This window comes from Psittacula echo (genome assembly GCF_963264785.1).
Source record: "Psittacula echo genome assembly, chromosome: 2".
NCBI classification, from domain to species: domain Eukaryota; kingdom Metazoa; phylum Chordata; class Aves; order Psittaciformes; family Psittacidae; genus Psittacula; species Psittacula echo.
Genome location: NC_137737.1, coordinates 158,788,331 through 158,799,480, shown reverse-complemented (window position 1 = coordinate 158,799,480; position 11,150 = coordinate 158,788,331). Strand labels below are relative to the sequence as shown.

At 48.5% G+C, this 11,150-nt stretch overlaps 1 protein-coding gene across 1 annotated transcript in view; it reads left to right on the top strand.

Moving 5' to 3' along the window:
• Positions 1-7,517: 7,517 nt before the first annotated feature.
• TSNARE1 (t-SNARE domain containing 1) overlaps positions 7,518-11,150 on the top strand; it is a gene marked incomplete at its 3' end in the record, with an annotated part of 287,380 nt that continues 283,747 nt past the window's right edge. Inside the window, exon 1 of the mRNA XM_080609750.1 lies at positions 7,518-7,600. The remainder of the gene's footprint in view (positions 7,601-11,150) is intronic.

The following is an 11,150-nucleotide window of genomic DNA, read 5'->3' as shown; positions in this document are numbered from 1 at the left end:
ATTTGGGATATAACCTATTAACTAGACGAGACCAGATGCAGAAAGGACAAATCTTGACTAATCAGTGGTCGCAATTGCAGCTCTAGTAAGAGGAACCAAATAAAGCCTTGATTCCGGTAGTGAGAATCTAGCCTTAAAAGGAGGCAATGAAACAAACATTTCTGTTTGCAGAATTAAACCAGAAATGAATATTTTAAATCCAGTCTGGTTTCTTATTTTTTAGGTACGGACTTGTATTTCAGGGTTCCTTGGTTTGCAAGATTATAGAAACATGGAATGGTTTGGGCTGGAGGGGACCCTACAGCTCATCCAGTTCCAACCCCTGCCATGGGCAGGGACACCTCACACCTCACACCATGTCACCCAAGGCTCTGTCCAACCTGGCCTTGAACACTGCCAGGGATGGGGCAGCCACAGCTTCTCTGGGCACCCTGGGCCAGCGCCTCAGCACCCTCACAGGGAAGAGCTTCTGCCTAAGAGCTCATCTCAGTCTCCCCTCTGGCAGGTTAAAGCCATTCCCCTTGGCCTGTCCCTACAGGCCCTTGTCCAAAGCCCCTCGCCAGGTTTCTTGCAGCCCCTTTAGGCACTGGAGCTGCTTTAAGGTCTTCCTGGAGACTTCTCCATGGTGAACCAGCCCAACTCTTTCAGCCTGTTTTCATAGCAGAGGTGCTCCAGCTCTCTGACCATTTCCATGGCCTCCTCTGGACCAACTCTGAACGTGTTCCTGTCTGTCTTGTGCTGGGATTCCCAGAGCTATACACAGTACTCTAGAGGGGTCTGACCAGAGTGGAGTAAAGCGGGAGAACCACCTTCCCTGACCTGCTGGTCACACTTCTCTGTACACAGCCTACAATACATTTGGCTTTCTGCGCTGTTTCATAAGTGTCTCATAGAAAGGAGGGTTTCAGTTCTGCTTTGGATACTGTGATGTTTTTAGGTGTCATAGGGAAGAAGGAGGGACGAGGACTTTGAGATCTGTAAATCTCCCTCTGTTCACTCTCTGCAATGCTCTCCCTGCATCCTTTATACCTAATATCACCTGCACCACTGCTCTTCTCCATCAGCCAAGTTTTCCTCCTGCAGACACTGCATTAGTGAACCGAGCAAATTATCAGCGGTGTTTTGTTACCGAGTTAAGTGGAATGAGGGATTTGTTCCAGCCTCCGAGTTTTCCTCCCCAGCAGCTTGGTTTAGCCTTCCTCTCTCTCCGTTGTGTTACATCTGTCGCACTCAGCGTGTGCTCCTTTAGCTCTGTCAGCATCAGTTTCAGCTGCCACTTGTCATCCCTGCTCAGAGAGGCAAGGAACTCAATAGCTGAGGCTTTCATAAGCAAAGCTGATCACTAGGATTACTGGGAGTATCGGACAAGCTCTATAGATAAGATGATTGACTTATCACTGCCTTGGATGCAAAGTGTTTTATATTGGCTTGAAGCTTTTCTTAGAATCATACAATCATAAAACAGTTTGGGTTGGAAAGGACCTTAAGATCATCCAGATCCAACCCCCCTGCCATGGGCAGGGACACCTCACACTAAACCATGGCACCCAAGGCTCTGTCCAACCTGGCCTTGAACACTGCCAGGGATGGAGCATTCACAACTTCCCTGGGTAACCCATTCCAGTGCCTCACCACCCTCACAGTAAAGAATTTTTTCCTTAGATCCAATCTAAACTTCCCCTGTTTCAGTTTGAACCCGTTACCCCTTGTCCTGTCACTACAGTCCCTGATGAAGAGTCCCTCTCCAGCATCCTTGTAGCCCCCTTCAGACACTGGAAGCTGCTCTGTGGTCTCCACGCAGCTTCTCTTCTCCAGGCTGAACAGCCCCAACTTTCTCAGCCTGTCTCCATACAGGAGGTGCTCCAGCCCCTGATCATCCTCGTGGCCTCCTCTGGACTTGTTCCAACAGTTCCATGTCCTTTTTATGTTGAGGACACCAGAACTTTTCCTAATTCTTTTCCTAATTCAGGCACAATAATATGTTTCTAGAAAAGGAAGGGTCAAATCTAGTGATGTAAAGATAAACCCAGGCATAATGCCACTAAAATCTGCACCTATTGCAGCTAAACCGAGGTATCAAGTATTGAAACTCAGCTTTTCACAGCTGGTGATTCCAGTGACGTACCCATAGTCACCAGCTTGGGACATGTATTGGTGCCACAGCAGTACTGGATGAAAACATCCCTTTTATGTCAGAATCTGCTAGGGCCTGGAATTCAAGTCTCTCTTGGACATTAAATACATTGAAATAAAGTTGTTTGGGGATTATCTGCCATTCTCCAGCCTCCATTTATGGTTGCTGTATTTTTGCTTAAATAGCTTACAGGTAACAACACACAGATATGCTGCAATAAGAGCTCTGAGCTGTACTGCTTTCAGGGAATCTTAAGTTCATGGATCTCTGGAAATAGGAAATGAGAATCACCCTTGCTTTTGCGAAGCATTCAGACCAACTTCTATTCCTTTTCTGTGCTCCTTGCAGTTGACTGGTTTGGTGTATAAAGCATTTGAGTGGAAAATAGCATTTTTTGATCAAAGAAGGAAAAACGCTCTTCCAACTGTGCAATTGTCCAATTAATCCAGGATTGAAAAGTTAAGTACTGCTAACAACCAGCTGTATTTTGTCTAGCAGTGTTCAGAGAAGCTATAACCCCTGCCTAAGCACTTAAAATAGTAGGAAAATATACCAAAAGGAGATAATAATTTGGGGGAGTGGATAATTTGGCATCGAGATCTGAAAGGAAATTGGAGTAAACAGACAAAAAGGCTTATGAAAATAAGGTTTTTGGGGGTTTTTTTTCTTTGCTTCTCCTTAAGCACAGGAGAAGATGGAAAACTGCTCCAATTAAAGAGTTCCCTGACTATTTTAAACTCCGGAGAAACCTATTTGTTCTTACTCCAGAGAAGTATTCAGGCTGTCTCCTTCATGCTACCATAATGATAGGACATCACATGTTGGACTTTAAGACCTTAAAGGTCTTTTCAAACCTCGTTGATTCGGTGATAGGCTGCTCTTTACCTTCCCATTGCTGCTGTGTTACATCCTGTTTACACGGGTATTGGGAGTGACACAGCAACTGTGTGCTAATGGGATAAATGAAGCAGTCGCTGAAGCTTTCTTGTGGTGCTATTTAATTACCTCTGTTTTCCTGAACCTATCAACACTTTCAGGCAATCCAAAGCAGAGAAGAAATTAACAGACATTTCCATACTCTAAGAGGTGATGCTAAGATTGCAAAACAAATTATAACTTAAGACATCCACATGACAATCCCTTATCATAGAATCACAGAACAGTTTGGGTTGGAAAAGACCTTAAGATCATTCAGTTCCAGCCCCCTGCCATGGGCAGGGACACCTTCAACTAGAGCAGGTTGCTCCAAGTCCACCTCCCAAGTGAAAGATGTCCCTGCCTGTGGCAGGTGGCTGGAACTGGGTGAACTTTAAGGTTCTTCCCACCCAAAACCATTCTGCGATTCTATGATGATATTATCTAGCGTGTATATATATATATATATATATATAATATATATACACACTATACAGTTCACAGTAGTATATATATTCTAAAGTATATTATGTACTATCATATATACTATTATGTACTATATATATTAGTGTGCATATATATGTGGTAGTATATATATACATTAGGTCATAATAGTATATATACACTATATATCGGTATATCGTATACTATATACTATTATAGCACATATATATACACTCTAGATTGTATATATATAGTATACTTTATATATACTGTATATATAGTATACTATGATAGTACACTATAATATACTATTGTAATATACAATACAATATATATTGTATTGTATACATGTAATACTATATATAAATATATAGTATATATAAAATATAAACAGCAATATATAACGGTATATAGTATGATATATACTATTATAGCATATATACACACTATATATACACTATATACACATACATGTATATACTGTATATGTATATATTATAGTATATTCTATATAGAGTATATATTTTATAAATAGTATTGCATGTATACAATATATAAATAGTATATGTTATCTCTAGTATGCATATAAATAGTATATCTAGAGTGTATATATGTATACTTATATAGTATTTAATAAGAATGAAACCCCACTGAGTTATATGCCAGTATGTAACAGGATGTAACACAAATTTACATGTCTTTCTTTCTTCTTTCTTAAAGTGAAAATAAATAGGAAAGAGATTGTTCTGTTACTATTCTCTAAGATATCTCACTGTCGTAGTTTACCCTTTTCTGCAAAATCCATATCATTTTCATAAGGGTTTGACTTTTTTTGTTATATGTCAGACAAAGAAACTCATCATCACCCCCTGTTCTATCGCTACAGTCCCTGATGAAGAGCCCCTCTCCAGCATCCTTGTAGTCCTCTTCAGGCACTGGAAGCTGCTCTGAGGTCTCCACGCAGCTTCTCTTCTCCAGGCAATGAACACAGCTTAGGAAACATCAACCTAAAGGACAACAGGATAACCTTTCTATAAATACTTTAATAGCATAGCTAGTAAAAGATTAGGATTTAAGATGATTCACAAAACCAGCCAGGGAGCCAAAAGGAAACTCCTTCCAAACACTGGAAGAAATCCTGTAATGACACAGCCTAATGGGATAATTCCCTCAGCAGGAAAGAGGTGAAAGTGTCACTGCAGAGTTCATTTCAATTCAGGTAGAGATCCTCTGGTCTAGCTGATTTTATCTGTAGAGGAACCACTTTTCCAAAGCAGAAACACACTGATGACTACCCCTGTGCCACCTTCACCAAACTCCTCCAGGGATGCAGGTCTGACTCCTGTGAGTTTTGCTCATCCTGGGATGAAATCCCTGCTTCCACACCGGGAAATGCCAGGCTACCGCTGGCAAATGGACAACCTCCAACCAGAAACATAGCACAAACATGAAGATTAAACTGTTTAAATAAAGCTCTGCCCTTAGCTCTCTATAACTACCCGAAAGGAGGCTGTAGTGAAGTGGGGTTAGTCTCTTCTCCAAAGTAACAAGGGAAAGAACAAGAGGAAACTCAAGCTGCGCCAGGGGAGGTTTAGATGGAGCTGAGGAACAATCCCTTCCCCAAAGGGTGCTCAGGCATTGGAACAGGCTGCCCAGGGCAGGGCTGCAGTCACCGTCCCTGCAAGTGTTCACACCCAGTGGAGACGAGGCCTCAGTGCCATGGGTTAGGGGTGGCCTTGGCAGTGCTGGGAATGGTTGGACTGGATGATCTTAAAGGTCTTTTCCAACCTGATTGATTCTATGATTCTACGATCAGGACTTGTGGTCCCTATACAGCTGACTGTGTATTTTTCAGGTTTTATTAAGTCTGTTGCTATGGGATGGAACAAAGCTGTTAATATTTTCCTGAGTTCAGAGACAGCATCATTTTAGATGATTCCTTGTCTGCTTAGGCAAAAGGCCTGATTTCCACACCAAGAAGCTACCCTTGCTCCTTTGGAATCTGTAACAGATCAATAAGCAGCTGGTAATAACAAGCACCAGCCTGGCCATACACAATATGAAGCTATGCAAAAGCCCAAATCCTTCAGAACTAAAACGTCCTAAGAGAACGCCCGGTATTATTATTGTATGAATAACAACACTTATTGATTAAGTGGTGTTTCTTCAGCCACAAAATGCAGAACCAGCAAGATGCAGGCTGCAAACCAAAGCAATCACATGAGTTTTATCTCACTGTATAATCTTTATCATTGCTGTCTCTTGGAATATTTTGTCTTTCTTACATTGACACGTGTTTATATATTGCTTTTACTTAGCTTCATGAGGCTCACATTGAATTTGCACTGAATAGCACTGAGTATTTTGCACAGCGGTTTTGAACTGTAATCCATGCTTCTTGCAGGATTAACCTGCTCTTCCTTCCACCTCTAACAGTCCCCCAAAACCCACCCAGCGTGTTGCACATCTAACCATAGTCAGAGGATGCTGCAGATGGCAAGCAGACAGCTGTACTTCGTCATCAATGCGTTTCCTAAGGGACGCTCTTTAGACTCCACAGAAATAAATGATTATCAATGCAGCAAAAGATGGAGGAAACTGCTCTGGCAGCAGTTTGGTGCTGTAAAAACCCGAGGTTTATGGAGGCTCAGGTGGCCCCTCAGCCCTTTAAAAGCTTTTTTTAGCAGGGCTACTGGTGCAGAACTCCATTTCTGAGAAGGCAGCTGGCTTGTCGAGCCCTTGTTAAAATGAATTGTTGTTTAAAGGCACGATCAAGAAAATCCTTGCTTTATAACTCCTTTTGTAAAGCCGACCGCCGAGTAAAGCTGCTGTCACTTCGCAAATGAAAAAGCAAACCCTTCCATGGTACAGCTTGAGTCGGAGCAAACGTCTCATGTGCCAGCCAGAATGCTTTTCCAAAGCACTTATTCGGTGAAGTTTTGCTTTCAGTCTGCAATTTGTGGTGTTTTGAACAGCATTTGTAGCTTCCATAGCAATGAGTTGGTGATTTTTATGGGTTTATTCCTGTTCCGGTGCGCTGGGACTACCAAGGAGGGCACCAACTTGTCCTCAGAAAGGTTTATGCTGATCTAAGGAGTAACAGAGAGTGAGTGATTTGTTAATAACTGAAGAGAATTGGCCCATGCAGTGCTTCTCAGCTGGTGAAAGCAAAGGTTTCGCACATCACCCACACTCTGACCCTGGAGCTCCATTCAGGATCAGCAGCTGAGATGTTCAGACCATTGATTTTAGTTATAATATATAGGAGGGGAATCATAGAATGGTTTGGAAGGGAACTTAAAGCTCATCCAGTTCCAACCCCTGCCACGGGCAGGGACCCCTTCCACTGGAGCAGCTTGCTCCAAGCCCCTGTGTCCAACCTGGCCTTGAACACTGCCAGAGATGGGGCAGCCACAGCTTCTCTGGGCACCCTGTGCCAGCGCCTCAGCACCCTCACAGAGAAGGACTTATAACCGGTTGCCTCACACGCAGCCTTCATCTCCCTTGTTTAAGTTTTTAACCCATTACGCTTTGTTCTATCCCTACAGTCCCTGACGAGCACTAGGGTTGGTGGGGTTTAACAAGGAGAGAAGCGGGGAGAGGGCTGAGGGAGGCAGCGGGCGAGCAGTATGGAAGGCAAACCCGCCTTGGGTACGAGTGGAAGGCAGCAACCGGCGATCCTCACACCGTCTGTTGGGTGCGTACGAAGGGATGGGAAGGGAGAAAGAGAGAAGGAAGAAAGGAGGAGGAAGGCAGCGGGAACAGGCAGAGGGAAAACGGGACAGAAACCACCAGAACCAAGCCCCTCAGCGCACTCAAACGGGCTGCGCAGACGGACGAATGGACGGGGCTACCCTTACCCATCCCCTCCGCTGATTGGTCAACGGCAAAAAAAGGGGGCGAGGCGCCGCTCACGTGACACCGCGAGGTGCCTGCTGGGAGTTGTAGTCCGGGTGGGCGTCAGCGGGCAGCGGTACCTGCGGGCTGGGGACTACAGAGGTGGTGGAAAGTGGGGGGGGTGGAAGGACACGTGGTCAGGGCGGGCCCCGCCGGGGTCACGTGATGTTTGGGTGCCGGCGGCGCGGCGCAGCTTCGAGGCGGTGGCGGGTGAGTGGCGCGCGGTGTGCGCGTGTCGGAGCCTTCCCCCTCCCCTCGGGGTTACCTCGTGTGACCCCAAAGGTGGGGGGGAACATGGGGCCCTTGCACTGTGTGTGTGTAACGTGGGACATGGCCTTGCACTGTGTGTGTGTAACGTGGGACATGGGGCCCTTGCACTGTGTGTGTGTAACGTGGGACATGGGCCCTTGCACTGTGTGTGTGTAACGTGGGACATGGCCTTGCACTGTGTGTGTGTAACGTGGGACATGGGGCCCTTGCACTGTGTGTGTGTAACGTGGGACATGGGCCCTTGCACTGTGTGTGTGTAAGGTGGGACATGGGGCCCTTGCACTGTGTGTGTGCGACGTGGGACATGGGGCCCTTGCACTGTGTGTGTGTAACGTGGGACATGGGCCCTTGCACTGTGTGTGTGTAACGTGGGACATGGGCCCTTGCACTGTGTGTGTGTAACGTGGGACATGGCCTTGCACTGTGTGTGTGTAACGTGGGACATGGGGCCCTTGCACTGTGTGTGTGTAACGTGGGACATGGGCCCTTGCACTGTGTGTGTGTAAGGTGGGACATGGGGCCCTTGCACTGTGTGTGTGTAACGTGGGACATGGGGCCCTTGCACTGTGTGTGTGTAACGTGGGACATGGGGCCCTTGCACTGTGTGTGTGTAACGTGGGACATGGGCCCTTGCACTGTGTGTGTGTAACGTGGGACATGGCCTTGCACTGTGTGTGTGTAACGTGGGACATGGGCCCTTGCACTGTGTGTGTGTAACGTGGGACATGGGGCCCTTGCACTGTGTGTGTGTAACGTGGGACATGGGCCCTTGCACTGTGTGTGTGTAACGTGGGACATGGGGCCCTTGCACTGTGTGTGTGTAACGTGGGACATGGGCCCTTGCACTGTGTGTGTAAGGTGGGACATGGGGCCCTTGCACTGTGTGTGTGCAACGTGGGACATGGGGCCCTTGCACTGTGTGTGTGTAACGTGGGACATGGGGCCCTTGCACTGTGTGTGTGTAACGTGGGACATGGGCCCTTGCACTGTGTGTGTGTAACGTGGGACATGGGGCCCTTGCACTGTGTGTGTGTAACGTGGGACATGGCCTTGCACTGTGTGTGTGTAACGTGGGACATGGGCCCTTGCACTGTGTGTGTGTAACGTGGGACATGGGCCCTTGCACTGTGTGTGTGTAACGTGGGACATGGGGCCCTTGCACTGTGTGTGTGTAACGTGGGACATGGGGCCCTTGCACTGTGTGTGTGTAACGTGGGACATGGGGCCCTTGCACTGTGTGTGTGTAACGTGGGACATGGGCCCTTGCACTGTGTGTGTGTAACGTGGGACATGGGGCCCTTGCACTGTGTGTGTGTAACGTGGGACATGGGGCCCTTGCACTGTGTGTGTGTAACGTGGGACATGGGGCCCTTGCACTGTGTGTGTGTAACGTGGGACATGGGGCCCTTGCACTGTGTGTGTGTAACGTGGGACATGGCCTTGCACTGTGTGTGTGTAACGTGGGACATGGCCTTGCACTGTGTGTGTGTAACGTGGGACATGGGCCCTTGCACTGTGTGTGTGTAACGTGGGACATGGGGCCCTTGCACTGTGTGTGTGTAACGTGGGACATGGCCTTGCACTGTGTGTGTGTAAGGTGGGACATGGGGCCCTTGCACTGTGTGTGTGTAACGTGGGACATGGCCTTGCACTGTGTGTGTGTAACGTGGGACATGGGCCCTTGCACTGTGTGTGTGTAACGTGGGACATGGGGCCCTTGCACTGTGTGTGTGTAACGTGGGACATGGCCTTGCACTGTGTGTGTGTAACGTGGGACATGGGCCCTTGCACTGTGTGTGTGTAACGTGGGACATGGGCCCTTGCACTGTGTGTGTGTAACGTGGGACATGGGCCCTTGCACTGTGTGTGTGTAACGTGGGACATGGGGCCCTTGCACTGTGTGTGTGTAACGTGGGACATGGGGCCCTTGCACTGTGTGTGTGTAACGTGGGACATGGGCCCTTGCACTGTGTGTGTGTAACGTGGGACATGGGGCCCTTGCACTGTGTGTGTGTAACGTGGGACATGGGCCCTTGCACTGTGTGTGTGTAACGTGGGACATGGCCTTGCACTGTGTGTGTGTAACGTGGGACATGGGGCCCTTGCACTGTGTGTGTGTAACGTGGGACATGGGCCCTTGCACTGTGTGTGTGTAACGTGGGACATGGGCCCTTGCACTGTGTGTGTGTAACGTGGGACATGGGGCCCTTGCACTGTGTGTGTGTAACGTGGGACATGGGGCCCTTGCACTGTGTGTGTGTAACGTGGGACATGGGGCCCTTGCACTGTGTGTGTGTAACGTGGGACATGGCCTTGCACTGTGTGTGTGTAACGTGGGACATGGGCCCTTGCACTGTGTGTGTGTAACATGGGACATGGGGCCCTTGCACTGTGTGTGTGTAACGTGGGACATGGCCTTGCACTGTGTGTGTGTAACGTGGGACATGGGGCCCTTGCACTGTGTGTGTGTAACGTGGGACATGGGGCCCTTGCACTGTGTGTGTGTAACGTGGGACATGGGCCCTTGCACTGTGTGTGTGTAACGTGGGACATGGCCTTGCACTGTGTGTGTGTAACGTGGGACATGGGCCCTTGCACTGTGTGTGTGTAACGTGGGACATGGGCCCTTGCACTGTGTGTGTGTAACGTGGGACATGGGCCCTTGCACTGTGTGTGTGTAACGTGGGACATGGGGCCCTTGCACTGTGTGTGTGTAACATGGGACATGGGCCCTTGCACTGTGTGTGTGTAACGTGGGACATGGCCTTGCACTGTGTGTGTGTAACGTGGGACATGGGCCCTTGCACTGTGTGTGTGTAACGTGGGACATGGGCCCTTGCACTGTGTGTGTGTAACGTGGGACATGGGGCCCTTGCACTGTGTGTGTGTAACGTGGGACATGGGGCCCTTGCACTGTGTGTGTGTAACGTGGGACATGGGGCCCTTGCACTGTGTGTGTGTAACGTGGGACATGGGCCCTTGCACTGTGTGTGTGTAACGTGGGACATGGGGCCCTTGCGCTGTGTGTGTAACGTGGGACATGGGGCCCTTGCACTGTGTGTGTGTAACGTGGGACATGGGCCCTTGCACTGTGTGTGTGTAACGTGGGACATGGGCCCTTGCACTGTGTGTGTGTAACGTGGGACATGGGCCCTTGCACTGTGTGTGTGTAACATGGGACATGGGGCCCTTGCACTGTGTGTGTGTAACGTGGGACATGGGGCCCTTGCACTGTGTGTGTGTAACGTGGGACATGGCCTTGCACTGTGTGTGTGTAACGTGGGACATGGGGCCCTTGCACTGTGTGTGTGTAACGTGGGACATGGGCCCTTGCACTGTGTGTGTGTAACGTGGGACATGGGGCCCTTGCACTGTGTGTGTGTAACGTGGGACATGGCCTTGCACTGTGTGTGTGTAACGTGCGACATGGGCCCTTGCACTGTGTGTGTGTAACGTGGGACATGGTCCCTTGCACTGTGTGTGTGTAACG